At 43.2% G+C, this 16,143-nt stretch overlaps 1 protein-coding gene across 10 annotated transcripts in view; it reads right to left on the bottom strand.

Moving 5' to 3' along the window:
* Nucleotides 1–16,143, bottom strand: part of Nav2 (neuron navigator 2) — a 686,981-nt gene that overhangs the window by 123,187 nt on the left and 547,651 nt on the right. The window lies entirely within an intron of this gene.

The raw sequence follows: 16,143 nt of genomic DNA, 5'->3' as shown, positions 1-16,143 counted from the left end.
AAGCAGGTGTTTTACCTAAGTAACATACCGGAACTGTCAAGTCATTAGCAAATCACAGGCAAAACTATTACAGAAGAGTGCAGTGGAGAAAGCAGGCAAACTTTAGAAGGAGGTGGAAAGAAAGGATCAAGGGTAGAAGAGCCACCTTTCCCATCATAGGCAAGCTGCTTCTCATCAAAACCATGGGACTATCATAGCCTCTTATGTATAGAAATATCACAAGGAGAAAATGACAATGAGATGAGGAATATGAAAGTGCACTGGGATGTGTATAAGACTATATAAATGGCAAGCGTTATTGTGGTTGCCATGGACTTGAAGCATCGACAATGGTGAGTTTCACCTTTCATACTGATTGATGCCTTCAGGGGTTTGTCACAAAACTCTGTGAACAGAACTAATGCTAATTTACTCTCCCCAGATCTCTTGGTGATGCTCCAAAGTTGTCTTCTGATATAATCAGTGTTGCCCAGGAGAGGGAGGACCTCCAGAACTTCCTGAATAGATAGATGACTGACTGTCTCCCAACCAGAGGAGTTCCTGGGAACATAGCCACTAGTAGGAGATAGTTCAGGTACAGAGCATAAAGGAAACTGGTTGTGCCATTATCCTCATCTTCAGAGGAGAACAAGGAGGCAAAGCAAAACTTGGACAGAGCCAGAAACCCAACTTAGATTCCTCTAATCCCTGAAGGGGTCCTCTCAGATCATCCTGCAAAGTTTCTGAGAAAACAAGCATTTTATATTTCAAGGTCCAGTAACATGTGGCAAAAAGCCCCACAAGTCATTATTTTCTTGACACAGAGTCAGCTGAACTAAATCATGGGACGTTTTCCTGCATTTGGCATGTCAGCTAACTTGTGGAGGGTAGGTTCTAAGGGTTCCTGATTCTTGAATGTCTTCTAACTCTGGCTGGGGTCTCTCTTGAAATATGGTCTTGGAAGAACAGAATTGTGAGATGCTGTGGAGGTTGCCAGAAGCAAGTAAGGGGCAGAGAAGAAAGCGCTCACTGAAGCCTCCTTGTGAACAGTGGCTCCCAGTAGAGATCAAAGCAACTTCTCTTGGGGCACCTTCTGCTTCCAAACTGAACATCCCGATGTCCCTCTCCTCCTCCCTGTGACATTAGCAATCACACATGATGCAATGCCAACACAATGGAAAATCTGTTCAAGTAAATCAAGTCGTGTTTTCGGTTGTACCAACAAAACAGCAGAACAGACTACATTTTTCACTCAACAGTATCATTTTATCTATCTATTTATTGATTATTGATTGCAGTACTGGGATTTGAACCCATGGCCTACACCTTGAGCCACTGTACCAGCTCTTTTTTGTGAAGGGTTTTTTCTAGATAGGGTCTCGCAACTACTTGCTCTGTCTGGCTTCAAACTGTGATTCTCCTGATCTCTGTCTCCTGAGTAGCTGGGATGTAGCACAGGATGGGGTTTAGCAAACACTTTCTGCAAGGACACTGCTTACAGGGTTATTTCCTCTTAAGTGCTAGTAAGCTTGACATCTAAGGCATATAGCAAGGCAAATGAAACTATCTGCCACTGTACCCACATTCACCCATCTGTCCAGTCATATATCTATCTATCTGTCCATCTACCCTTCCAAGAGGCATAGTGACTTAAGAGTACAGCAGTAGTACATCCATACAACTAGCAAAAGGAGGGAAAAAACACCTACACCTAAATGCAAAAAACTTTGCCAGAGGACGTCTTAGATCCAATGTCCTCTCAAGGAGAATGCAGTGGAAGCTCTTTAAAATACAACCTCGTGCACCATTAACCAAGGCAATTAATTTTGATCTTAGCAAAGTCTGCCCAGCCAGTTAGATAAACAAAAATTTTTCAACTGGGGAGATCTTGTCAAAGGACAAACAAACTAATTTTAGCATTCATTTCCCTGCTGGATTTTTATTGCTAGTGGAACAACAGATATGACTGGGCAATTACATGCACGCAGGCATGTAGACAAGTCTGTCCCTACACATACCCCAGCTTTCTGCTAAGGTGAGAGAGTGGAGTTTGCTGAGCATTTCAGAGATGGAATGTCAACACATGCAGCCCCCAGCCAAGTAACACTCATATGCAATGTGGTTTTGTTGAAAAATTGACAACCACTGAAGGTCAGAGGGGCCTGGACAGGTGGGAATTCTGACATTGTTCGGCAGAGGAAAGAGAAGGGCAAGGACAACTCAGGACCCTCTGCCTTCTTCAAACATGCATGAAGAACTGAAAGCCAGGGAGCTGAATGTGACCAGCCTAACAATGATCTAGTTCTGCAAGACTACTTCATTTAATGTGCACCTGTGGGAGTTGTACAGAGTGGTCAGGAAAGTGGGAACTTACCTGTTCACCCAGATGTTTATAAAAATGTATTCAATCATATTTTTAAAATAGTACCCTTTAAAATAAACTCTGTTGTATGTCTCCCTTTAGGAGATGGCATTGTAGTGGAAACAGAGTTGCCACTGGAACCTGCCTTACTTTCAAATACCCAATTTAAAATACTTATTTCTGAATTGTTACCTACCAACTACAATGGTTTGAGTTACGAAAAGCTCCACATATATTTTTAAATAGCTCTCTAGTTTCAGTGAAAAATATGTTTTTGTTGGACCTACATTTGTCTGGGAATTGGCTACTGGGCACATTAATATAGACTGCCTCCATAAAACTAATTCCTTAAGAAAGCATAATTTTTGAATGAAGCAGTCACTGATGTTTTCATCTGAAACTCTGGCCCTGGCTCAATGGTGTTCAAAAGACTTGTGTTCCTGCAGGCTCAGCGAAGGTCTCACCTCACCCTTTAGAGCTTTACCAGGGACTCACACTGGTGCACATGAAATGACTTGCCTGAGGTCATAAGAAAGGAACCAGCTTATCCAGGACTGAATCCCAGAGCTCCAGGACCACACCTTCATTCTCCTTGGGAAAATAAATAATTAGTGCTGGGACCTAACGAGTGCTGGTGACATCTTAATGTTTACTGAGTGGGTTGTTGCCTAAGCTGCCAAGCTACTGAACAGTTCCCACATTGTTCTCTGAGTTCTGCAGTGATGGGTGGTGGAGGCTCTTTGCTTCTGCCTTCCAAAGCTTCCCCAGAGACCTCTGAGATGGAGAGAGCCTTTGCTTTGCTAAAGACACAAAGTGTCCATGATTGTTTTCCCTGCATTTCAAGGTTGGAGCATCCTGGGTGGTCCATGAGCATCAGAGTTAAGGGACATTGGGAGCACAGCTCTATGATTAGAGAGACCTGGAGTTCGAATACATCCTTTGTCTCTTGCTACCAGAGGGACCTAGTATATCATGGTTGATGAAAACTATCTGGATGCTATACTCACTGGGTGCTGTGCTAAATGCTTCACAAAAATCATGGCATTAAATCTTCAAAAGAATCTTATCAAGTGTACTATCATCTCCATTATTCAGGTGAGGAAAATAAAGCTTTGGTCAAGATCACAGTTCAGGAGGTGGGTTCAAATCCCAACTTGATCATGCTTTGGTGTAATTTTCTTATCTGGAAGATAGGTGAAGCTATACATTAGTCTCATGAAGTTGTGGTGGGATAAATGAGACTGAGAATGTGTATACTCCAGTTCCTGGCACATGGGGAGCATTTCATAATTATTAGCTACTATTTGCTGTCATTTGCAGCAAGTGTCCACATCATAGGACAAAGACTCTGGAGGATGTCCCCTTTCCAGTGCCACAAATACTATGTAGCAGACTCTGTGCCAGCCTGGGGTTAGAAAGACAAAAGACCTAGTTTTTCCCTGAAGCTCAAAATCTAATAGAGACTAAGACACGTAAATAACTGCTACTACATGCAGAGTGGTATAACAGATGGACGGATGACAGGCTCTGAGGACACACAGAAGCAGGTGTCTCAGAGGAGTGCTGTGTAAGCTGGTCCTGAAGATGGTATTGGAGTTTGCTAGTCAAAACAGAGTCTAACTATGCGCATGGATGACATGCACAAAAGCAGGAGAAATAGAAGAGAGAGGTGTTTTGGAAGAAGGGAAGGGGTTCTGTTGCTGGAAAACTGAGAACAAAGACAAGACCTGAGCTACATGAGGCTGGGGCATGGTTACAAAGAGCTTGGATGCCAGGTGAGGCTGAGAACTTAGCCTGTAAATTAAGGAGATATGAAGGTACTAAGTAGATGAATAACAGGCTGTGGCTTCTACTTCAAAGAGAACACTGACTTTTCCATGCTTCCATTTTTTTGCGTTCCATTTTTGGTGAGCATTTTCTTATTGGTATTTTCTTCTACAAGTATTTTAGTACATACCACTTCTCATTCTGAGTCATCCCAGATAACTTTGGGGAATGACCAGACTTGTAGAGTAGACTTCACAGTAGACCTGTAAAGGCAACATGCCTATTACAAGGAACTTTCTCAACAAATAGGTACGTAACTGACACTGGCTATGAAAAAGCTTTGGAATCTAAAAGAACCTGTTAGAACACACACACTAGATTTTGAGTTCAAAGTTTAGTAATTAGATCTCTTCCCCTTCTTTAAATGCATTGAGGCAACAATGTGGAACTGAGTGAAACTGGCTTTGTGAATAACCTTGTGAGGGAAGGAAATGTGGTTTCTAACTCTCAAAGTTCAATATGGCCTGCATAAGTAACACACATTCACTGTGGCTAATCTCAAACGAAGTCACTTTCTGTCAAGAACTGGGGAAGGTGAAAGTGGACTAGAAGGAAAAGAAATATACACCCACTCACTCTAGCCAAATGCACTTCTAACACAGCATGACATTTAAAAAAAATAAAAGCAAAAAGCAAAAGAAACCTCTCAGATGTAAGAAATGAAAGTACAAACACAAGGGGAAAAAAATCAAATTAATCCTAGCTGATTACTTTTCTTCAAAGATATGTCAGCCTGTCTATAATTTGTGGACACACTTTTGGTTTAGATGTGAGCATAGAAAAGAAAATGGAATAAAATAATTCTGTATACGTAATATTCCTTGCCAATATCAACATAAATACATGAAGATATAAATCAACGATACTTTGTTGCATAAGGTTGAAAAGCACAATTGTGGGTTGATGGAAAGCTCTTCCTGCCGCACTTTTCAGCCACCAACCTCCAAACAACACAGGCTTTCATGGTATTCCTCCACGTAGTCACAACATGGTGTGACACTGACTCTCTGAGTTTATGAGAATGTAAATTGAGTTTCTGAACAAACCTATAAAAAGGATCCTTCTCATTCAGGGCCTCTTAGAAGTCAGATGACTAAACCTCACTCTGGGTCAAGAAGGACAAACCAACCAGCTAGTCTAGCATAGTTGCCTAAATCCTTTGAAGAATACCAGTCTTTACCAAAGGCAAGCAGCTTTGGCTTAAAGGAAGAAGAAAAATGCATCTGAAATGCAAAACTGTGATTGGGAAAAATGGGTCCAATTCTTCAGTGCTAATTATAAAACTGCAGCAATAAAAATTTAGGCAAATACTTAGAATTTTACTTTACAAACCACTTTGTCCTACAGTTTTTAGGCATGGATGCTGAAACAAATGTGGCATATTTCATGTAGTGAACCTTCTTACCCCACACGACAAGTACAGAGACTTGTCACAGTGATGCTGATATCCTACTCACAGCATTTTCTCATATATTTTAAAATCAAATAAAGGTGAGTTCCAATCAAAGGACATGGAACTGCTTTTCAAGTATGGGTCACCCCCAACAGATACACAATGTAACAAAACCAATAGCAGCCTCTGAAGAGAAAGTTCAAGGTTAGAACGTCTTTCTTGGTTGGATTTCCCTGTGTAGCAGAACATGAACTATAAGTGACCCAGACTAGACTACAGACACAACCAGGACACATGGGGCAAGGATGGAGTGAGAAACACTCTCTTCTTTCATTTTATGCCTTAGCAGGCAATTCTTCCAACACAAACTTACACTACCTCTGTTTTCAACACCTTTTTGGGAGGACCCTTCCAATAACTGGGTGAGGTGTAGGGAGGTGAACTTAGAATTCCATCCATTTCCTCCTACCTTTTGGCAATGATTCCACCATCCCAAAGGACTGTTGGCTCTTCAGAATGTCACCAAGCTTCTATCATTTTGGTCTTTTCACAAGCACTGGGAGTTCAATTTACATCTCTAGCAAAAATCTTCCTTTATTTCCCTCAATACTGAAGCAGCCACCTGTGGCCAACCATGAGCCACCTTGGCTCAGAGCATAGGACTCAACAGTAGTAAAGATGATGTCACTACTAGGAGTTTCTTCGATGGCAATGGCCACGAGCTGCCCAGTGGGAATATTTGCATCTCAAGGGGCACCAACCTCTTCCCTGTTCTTCATTTCACATCCATCTCACCAAATCCTGGCTATGAAGAGAGCCAGTGACTCGGGAAGCCCAGCTCAATTCTCTGGTCATGGTGCAGCAGGAATTGAAGGCTGCTTGCAGAAGTGAACCCACTCACCAGGTCTGTAGTCAACTCTGATTGGCTCTAGTCAACAGCACACCTCTCCAGGGAGCATCCCAAAGACGTTGCTAAGCTAATCAGATGAGGGCAGAGCTCATGCAGTTGATGAGGACAGAGGCAGCAGTGGGAAAATGCAACCTGAGGTTGAGGAGGAGTCAGAAGGTCCCAGGGGCCCCTGGAAGCCTCACTGGGGGAAGCTGGTGTCACAGACTTTAGCCATTTCTATTTCCTAACACTAGGTGTAAGGACAGCTTGGAAGAGACCAGAAGGCACACAGTTAGGGTCTGTAACAAAACTAACATGTGCCTCTCTCATTACTGGACACTCAAAGTATGAGCCCTGGACCAGCAGCTTCAGAGTTCCCAGTGGCTTTTTTAGAAATGAAGTAGCCCAGACATCCGGAATTGGACTCTGCATTTCATCCAGCTCCCCATGGGGATTTGTGCACACACTGAACAATGAGTAACACTGGACTCAGGCAGTGGTCTCTGTAGAAGGGGGCACAAGATGATATATAGCAGTAAGAACACACTGCTATTTGTGTTTATTTCTTATCATGGCCTTTTTCATTTTTATGTTTTGTGTGTGCTTTATAGTATGTACAGTATTTCATGGCACATAAATATTTTAAAGACAAATTCAACCAAAAAAATAGTTTAAAGACCACTGTCTAAAGCAGGAATTCCTAAATCTTCTGAAGTTACGAGTCCCTGTGAGAAACGAGTAAAAGCTAAGACCCCCATCTTACATGGGTACACAGTTTGATTTGGCTCCCAACCTTCCAGGCTGCACGTTAGCAATGCCTCTGCCAAAGCATGGCCAGTGTGGACCTGTGCTGGGTGGGTCCCCACCACGTATTCAGCAGTGGATTCCATACTACAAGACTTGTTCGTTTTCTATAAACGGATTCAGCAGTGGCACACAGCAGTGCTATAAATAATGTGTGTCACCCTGAATTTTAGCACAGTCTCATCACTGTGTGGGTCTTGTTCTTGTCAAATTCCTGGCAGAGGAGTGATGAGTGAAATGGGAAATTTTCTGATGGTGGCAAAACATGCTACCCAGGTCTGTGAATCTTTTGTGAAATCCAGTGAAACTTCTCACAGGTCTAACAAAATTCTATCCCATACTAATTTCCAGAGCATTTCCATTTTTGACTACCTAAGGAAATACATTGAAATGCCGTAAGAATTTTAACTTTAAAAAAGTCACATCTGTACTTATAAAGCACATCCTTACACACAGAAAGTGTCAAGGATTACACCAATAATGTACTTATAAGTGGACACACGTGAGACTGTCATTACAATCCATGACTACACTTAGAATGGGAGCCACCACACAGCCTTCGGAAGAAACATCACACACTTTAGAAAATGGACAGTCCTATGTCTGGAATTTGGCCTTGCCTGAATTTTCTTTGTTGTGGTTCAACTGTCAGTGTGGGATTGCAGCAAATATTCTGGCACTAGCAGGAAGCTTTTTGTCCACCCTGTGAAAGATGAAACACATCTTAACACACAGGAGACAGCTCTAGACACAAAGCCCCTTTAAGCTTTCTTGGCATGCAACAGATGGTAAAAGGAGATGGAATGATATCCAGGAAGTTTCAAACCTCAGAGCACACCTGAATCATCTGGGGAGAACCTGGGAAAAATACATACTCCAAGACCCAGGTTTCACAGATGCAGAAGGATGTCTTTTGTGGGGTTCAAACCCCGAATTTAAAAAATAAACTATTTTTTAGAGCATCTAGAAGCTTACAGGAAAATTGTACAGTAAGCAGAGTCCCCTTATTTGCCTTGTTCCCCTCCCCAAAAGTTTGACCTATCATTGACATTTTTGCATCAGTGTGGCCCATGGCTATATTTGATGAATCAATATTGTTGACTGTTAACTAAAGTCCATCATTTGTATCTTGTATCATGCAGTGCTATGAGTTTTGACAAATTCAGGATGTCATGTATCCATGAGATCAGAGTGCAACATCCACCCTACAAATGCTCAGTAGGCTGCACCTATTCATCCTCCCCCAAACCTGCATTTTAAACAGACCTGTAAGTAATTTGATTGTGGGACCCTTAAATCCTGAGACCAGTTAGATCAGCTTCAGTTTCCCTAAGAATTAGTTGCTCAGGAGTGACTATGGTACATGATAATTTAAAATTTCAAGTCCTCATAGCAACTAGTCTTGGCCTCCTCTATGTAATGGGTTAATATTCACGTTAAGAGTACTGAGGTTGAAGATGATCCCTGATGCCCCCTCATCTCGGAGCAGGGCTTGATAAGAGATGCTAGAACTCCAAAGTTATTGTAAAATAGCAATGAACTCATGGTCTGGACTTAAAGTTCCACAGTTGTCAGAACAATTTACTTGGAAATCCAGATGGCTGGCAAAGGCACAGGTGAGTGGTATTAGGCATGCTGAATTCAGAGCACTGTGGGAAACAGGGGGTGCGGCTCAAAGGGGACATCATAACCCAATGTCTTCACCCTGGCCAACCCTCTGTATTGACAAAAGAATGCTTCCCTCCAAGCACTTCCAAGACACACTGAGAGACAGGCTTGCCAAGCTTCCTTAGCCTAGTAGGTCTTACCATTCCTGGGGTTTCTGATGTGGTTCCCCAATTCCCAAAGCGGTCTATAAAATGAGCTTTTCTCATCAAAGTCAGAAAATTACACTGGCTTTGAGGAAGATGACAGAGCCCTTGGTGGTGGGACTCAAACCTCCAGTGTCTCCTTCTCTTCTGGTTTCACATAGAAACAGGCCCAGGTTAACACCCACTGTCTTTACTAAACCAGGGGAAAAAATCAGCTGGCACTTTAGTTTAGGTGCATGAATTTCCACTTGTTTTATCCAAACTACTGCTAAAAGAAACACCAATGTATACTGAGAACAGGCAGAGTAGGAAAGTGACGAACATGTATCTGGATTTAATTCCTTCCACAGATGGAGGCATAAAGCTGGGTTTGGGATCACTGCCCAGCCTCAGCAAACAACCAGATTTCTTGAGGCACCTGTGGGGTGGGAGCTGCAGAAAGGGCTATACTAGAGCCACGTGTAGGTCTTTGTCCTAAGGTGGTCCACATTTTAAGGTGACAGCATTTATTCAGTAAAGATTTATGGAGCTCCTGTTATGAGACAGGTACTACCCTGTGTGCTGGGGATGCAAGATTCAAACTGTTCTTGACCTTGAGGGGCTTAGTGTCTGGTTGGGGCAAAGAACATATAGCTGTCTGCATGGGGTCCAGCAAGGGCAAAGCAGGGAGAGGGGTCAGGAAAGAACTCCTTAGAGGAAGGAACCCTCAAGTAACGTCCTGAACATGCTTGCCAGACAGTCTTGGGTTGAAGCAAGGAAGTCAGTTCACACAGACATGCAAGGGCAAAAACAAAGGATCTAAAATATAAAAAGAATTCAGTGTGTGATTTCAGATGATCGCTTTCTCCCAGGTGACATTCTTACCAAATAAGGATTATCCTGGGCACTCATTCTAAATGAGATTCCACAGACTTACTACCAACAGAAAGAAAGAGATGTACAGGCTTCTGGCCTTCAAGGGTAGAGGATGAAGCCAAAACTGGGTGATGGGGGAAATTCAAATTGCCTGCCACAAAAGCCAGCAAGAAAGAATGACAGACACAACAGCTGACTATGTCAGATTCCTAAGCCTGTTCACTTTTACACCTGTTTCTGTGCACAGGGTCACCTTGGAAACAGTAGCCAGGCAGCCATGAACACTGCTGGTTCTCTGTGCACCTCTGGTGGGGGCAGAAGTTTGAAAAGCATATTCAATGTTATAAATTTTAAATAAAACATAAAAAGCCCAATTTTTAAACATGTTCTACAGGTAAAATTAGACAAAATTTTTGTGGATGTAGAGCTACTAATGAGACAATGACTCTCAAAAAAACACACCTACTCTTAGCCTTCCACTCCATACCTCTGCTCCCCAAAATCAGGGTATATATAGTATCATGCAGAAGGGGGCATGAGCTTAAAAAGAGGTTTGAAAAACACTGAACTGAAGTATATGAAGATAAAAACCAGTTATTTTCTTCCTGGAAAGTGCAGATTCTGAACTAATTAAGATACTAGATTTCCATACCAACTATTCCCAAATGTGCTGTATATCCATGAGACTGGCTGATGATACAGCCCTGTGGGGAAACAAGTGCTGGGTGAAGTGCTGTGAATGGGCCTATCATTCCCTGAGCCAGGTCGGGCAAGTTTCACAGCTGTACAAAGGCTTTTCTATATAGCTAAGATGGATCCCAAACCCTCCTCCCCAACCCAACATGGTCCTTGTCCCACTGCACAACCCTAGCAGCTATACTGCATAAACCTAGTAGAACAGACCATATAAAAATTCTTTAAAATCCTAGGCTGAAGAGGCATCCTATGTAAACCAAGGGCCACAGGAAAAGAGAAATGTTGGTTTGGCCTCATCAGCAGGTACACACAAAGTAAAACCCAGGTGCCTTTCATTGTAAGACATGGAAAGGTGCTCTTTTCTACTAGGTTGGTAAAAGTATGTCCTACTCAAGAAAGAGCTTGTGGTGCTAAACATAGTAAAAACTTCAAACCCAGATGATGCATTCTCAATGACTGAAATACTTTGCCAGCCTTCACACAGCTTGTGGCATTCCCACCCACGGTACTCGGCCTCATTTACTATGTTAACTTCCGAGACTATCTCAGGACACTGGGCCTCTAAATGCTCACTTTAAATGTGGTGGAGCATTTAGAAAAATACCCATGGCAGACAGGTTCGTGAAACCATGGAACAGGAGATCTGGGAGGGACTTCAAAGATGTCTTGGTCTCTTGATTTTTCAGATAGAGAAAGGAGACTCAGAGAATTTAAGTGAAGAAACAGAATCAGTCATGGATGTGTTTTCATCATAATATATTTGTGTATTCAGTAAGTCCCTTTCTGTCACTGCCTTTTATGATAAAATTAAAGCTTGGCTCCCTTGTTTTATATTTATTGTACCTAATTGCTTGTCCATACTCCTGTGGTCTCACCCAACTTCAATGAAGGTAAAACCATGATGATGATGATGATGATAGAATCAATATTTTTTGCTCTAATATTCCTAGTTCCTGAAACTGTGCCTGGAATTCTTAAGATAAGTACCCAATAGTCTTTCTTGGTGGATTGACTCAAAGAATAAATAAATAATTAAGTTGTTTGTATGTGGGCTGGCAGAATGGCTCAAGCAGTAGTGTGCCTGCCTAGCAAGTACCAAGACTTGACTTCAAACTCCCATCCTACCACAAAAAAAGAAAAAAAAAATGTTGCTTGTATGCACATTGTGCATTAAGCATCCAGGGATCACAAAGACAAAGGAGATGCATCCTTCTGTCTGCATTAGGGATAAGTCAAATACTGTTAATACCAAGCTGCTACCTAAAGGAGCAGAAAAAGACTTCCAAGAAAATGTGGGCAGTGAGGAAGTGAATGCTAATAGAGAAGGCTTGAAGGGAAGTGCTAATCAGTCCCATTCAAGGGACAGAATGGTCCAAAAGAGTCTACCATATTGGGAACAATTGTAGTGACATACTCTCTGGCATCATGAATCTGAGCTGAAGGCGATTTCATTGTCCAATGACTAAATTCCCTATTGTCCACAACTGATTTTGTGTGTGTGTGTGTGGAACTAGGGATTGAATTTAGGGCCTCATGCTTGCTAGGCAAGTGCTCTACTACTTGATTTACACTCCAGGTCTTTTGATTTTTGTGTTTCAGATAGGGTCTCATACTTTTGCCTGGGCCAGCGTCAGATTGTGCTCTTCCTACTTCTGCCTTCTGAGTAACTGGGATTATAGGCATGTACCACTATACCCTCTTCCATGATTTTTTTAAAAAGAATAAAAAATGGGGTGCTCATTCCTGCAATTCCATCTACTTAGGAGGCATAGGTTGGAGGGTCATGTTCAAGGCTGGCCCCAGGCAAAAACTTGAGATGTTATCCAAAAAATAACTAAAGCAAAACTGGGCTGAAGGTGTGCTCAAGTGGTACAGTGCCTGCCTAGCAATTGTGAGGCCATGAGTTCAAACCCCAGTACCACCAAAGAAAGAAAGAAAGAGGAATAAAAAGTAAAATTGGTATAGTGGGGAGCTCAGTTTCTTTCAAACACAAATTAAAAGCTGTGTTTCTCCCTTAGCATTTCAACATGTGTGCCACAGATATACCTGCAAGAGGGCAGGTGCAGCACAAGACGTGCTGAGCACAGCTCTCCCTATAGCAAGGCAGCTGCCAGAGCTCTGGAGGCAGCCTGGGCATAAGACACTGAGAAATCAAGCACCCAGGCAAACCAGTCAGCCTGGGAGCACAGAGCAGCCAACGGTGGTGTGAACCGGGAGTGGCAGGGGCACCTGTGCAGCAGCTGGAGCACTCTGGGGGATAGGGCAAGCTGGGAGGGAGGCAAGACACAGGCCATGGGTCTGAAGCTGGTTGCCTATGGGATACTCAAATTACCTTCTATCAACGCACCAGGCACTGCAGTCACAACAGCTGTCTGATGCTGCTCAGACAAAAGAAAGGGATCCTTTGATTTTTTTTTTTTCATTCCTTAACTTGTTCAAATGCTTCCACTTTGACAAGAATGGTAGACAGAAACCCTGGAGTCCTAACTCAAACATGGCTGAGAGCAAAGCTGAATTCCACAACATCAAGCATCTTATACTTTAAAAGCCTATCGCTTTCACTATATGCACTAATGTGTCACCTGGTGTGTGGACAACAAGTATACAGTGGTTTTCAGTAGCCACAGTCCACTGCATCTCTAAGGAGGTATAAATGATTTTGTGTCTATTAGAATGGGGCATTGGTTAAAAAAATTTAGAAAAAATCATCTAGAATGTGCCTTCCAATCTGGCATGACTTGTAGAAACCTGACTTTCTAAGGAGACCCCTTTCTCCTGAATGTAACACCCAGTTCTGTTCCATGTATAACTGAGCCACAGTGATGCCAGTGGGAATGGGGACATTCTGAATCTCACAGCTGAAAGGTCATGCCTGTCCTTCCCCCCTGCAGGAATCCCTCCATAGTCTCTGGACACACTGTATTCCAGACTCAGCATCAATATTACCAGGAACAGGGAGTTGAGGGCCTTGTAAAATGGCCCAGCCCACAACTTGACAGGTCAAATTTCCAGCGCATTTTCCTTATTTTGATTAATGGTCACCTGAGGTTTAGGCAATGAAAAATTTCAGTCTAACTCCCACCTATGGCTCAAGTTTGGTTCTCTGGAACCTATGATTTATCTAAGTATTTTCCATGCCAAACATCTATGTTCTCCAAACATTTCTACTATGTTTTGAGTTTTGAACTCTGCATACTCCATGTTACACTTTCCTAAACAAACCTCTGCCTTTTGCTGAATCTCTTCCAACCTGACACTAAGAACTTAGCACCAAGAGCAGACTCATGGTACTATCAAGCTAACAGATACTCGGATACCTCCCACATTATTATTCTATGAATGTAGCTAGAACTCAGGCTTACTAGAGCTCTCTAACAAACACCCAGAAAAGTCCTTGTGTCTCAGAGCTTGGGCAGCACTGAAAGAGAAGAGGCCGGGGTCTAAACTGCTGAGTCCTCAGCAACTGACTGCACCACTTTAGTGGCTATGTGCTCTTGGACAGAAGACTTATCCTGTTCTCAGTTTTCATATCTCTAAAACAGGGATGGAGCAGGTTATCTGCAAGGATTCAGTGAAATAGTACCTGAAAGGTACCCAGAAAATTATAGTTGCATTATTATAAATAGCAGCAGCAGCACTTTTCTCTCTCTCTTCATTCCACATGTCCTAAGCATACCCAGCAGGTCTGGTAAAAGGTAGCTATTCAGGAGTCAAAAGACACAACACCACCAGTATAGTGGCACATACTGTAATCCCAGCTACTCAGGAGGCTAAGGTAGGAGAATGGCAAGTTCGAAGCTAGCCTGGGCAACTAAGTGAGACTCAGTCTCAAAATATAAAATGAATATATAAAAAGGAGTGTGATGTAGCTCAGTGGTAGAGCGCTTGCCTAGCATGTGCAGACCCTGGGTTCAATCATCATTACTAAAAAAAAAGTCCAATCCCTCTGTTCAATGATATCTTGGCCTAGGGGACAGATAGTTATCCAAACAAAGCCAAAAGGAATCAAGAGGAACCATTTGGGAGGTGTTGTCAGGTGTTTAGAGACCCAGAGGAGGGTGGCCAGGTGTTTGCTAGAGTTGCTGAGGAAGGCTTCCTAGTCTCGGTGACTCTTGGACTGTGGCAAGTGAGGGAGAGGGGTGGGATTAATAGAGCAGACTCATGCAAGGGTGTAGAGGTAAGAGTGTGTACCTACATAAAGGAAAAGGTCTGCGGTCCAGAGTGGCAGGACAGGATGGGGAGAGGGTAGAGGAGATGGCAAGAAATGAAGCTTGGCAAGTAAATCATTCATTAACTCCCTAAATGTAGGTCTACATGTCATACACTGTAATAGGCACTGGGGATAAGGTGGAGGGTGGGGAAGACAAGGCCTGTGCCTCTATGGAACCGGCAATGTGGGGGCCGTGAAGGGAGGACCATGCACACCACATTGGATGTCACAGGAGGTAGGATGAGGCTGATCATATTTTCTGAAGGTGACCACAGCAACATCTTCTATCCCACATGGTCTTTTTCAAGGTGACCTTGACTTTTGTTTCCTCTTCTTGAGCCTGAAAGGCCTGTGACTACTTTTGCTGCTACAGTTGGGCAGCAGTGACTCTGACTTCCAGGGCTATAGCATCAAAGATTAAGCAGCTTCCACTTTGCTCACTGTAACAACTGCCCAGGAGCCTGATGCTCCATGAAGAACACTGCAATCCCAAGGCCTGCATGAGGTGAGGAAGTCAAGCCACAGGCAGAGGCCATGGCCTTCCTGACCCTCCAGTCACCCCAGCCCACGTGCTGACTGTGGGGGTGATCAAGCTCTGTAATGACTCCCTCCAGGGCTGAAGGCTTCCCTGTGAAGCCCCAGATACCGTGGACCATTGGCCCTATGTCTTGATTCCTGACTCAGAGACCCTGGAACACAGTACAATGGTAATTCCAGCAGCCACACCGTGGGGTCCTTTGTTGTTGTGCAGCATTGATATCTAGAAGAGAGTTTACCCAGGATCAGCTGAGGAAGTGTGAGCAGATAATATAACCAGGCCCATATTGTGGAAGATTTCTCTTGTTGATGTGCAGTATGGATTTGTTGGGCAGATGCTGAGATCAGAGGCAAGGGAACCAATGAGGGGGTGAAAAGTGGGAGCAATGAGATTAAAGAACACCAGCGTTAGAGATATTTAAGAGGCAGATGCCATTAAACTTAGTGAATAGCATTCCAGGGTTCCAAACACAGAAGAAAAAATAGATGGTAGTAAACAGAGGAGACACGGGTTTGTGGAAAGAGGAGGTGTGAGTTTTAGACAATACAGACCTTCAGTGAAAGCCTGTGATGAGTGGCTGAGCCCGTGCTGTGATGATGCCAGGCTGACTGTTTGAGTCCTGACTCTCTAACTCACCAGCCCTCTGGCCTTGGATGCTCTCCAAGTCCCTGTGTCCTCATGGCAGATGGTAAGGAAAGTTCCAACATCACAGAAATTAAAGCAAGGATGGAAAAAGATAATAAATAAGAAGTGCTGCACGTTGGGCCTGGCACTTAGAA

The sequence above is a fragment of the Castor canadensis genome, chromosome 1 (genome assembly GCF_047511655.1).
Source record: "Castor canadensis chromosome 1, mCasCan1.hap1v2, whole genome shotgun sequence".
Taxonomy (NCBI): Eukaryota; Metazoa; Chordata; class Mammalia; order Rodentia; family Castoridae; genus Castor; species Castor canadensis.
This window is presented reverse-complemented; position numbering and strand designations above follow the sequence as displayed.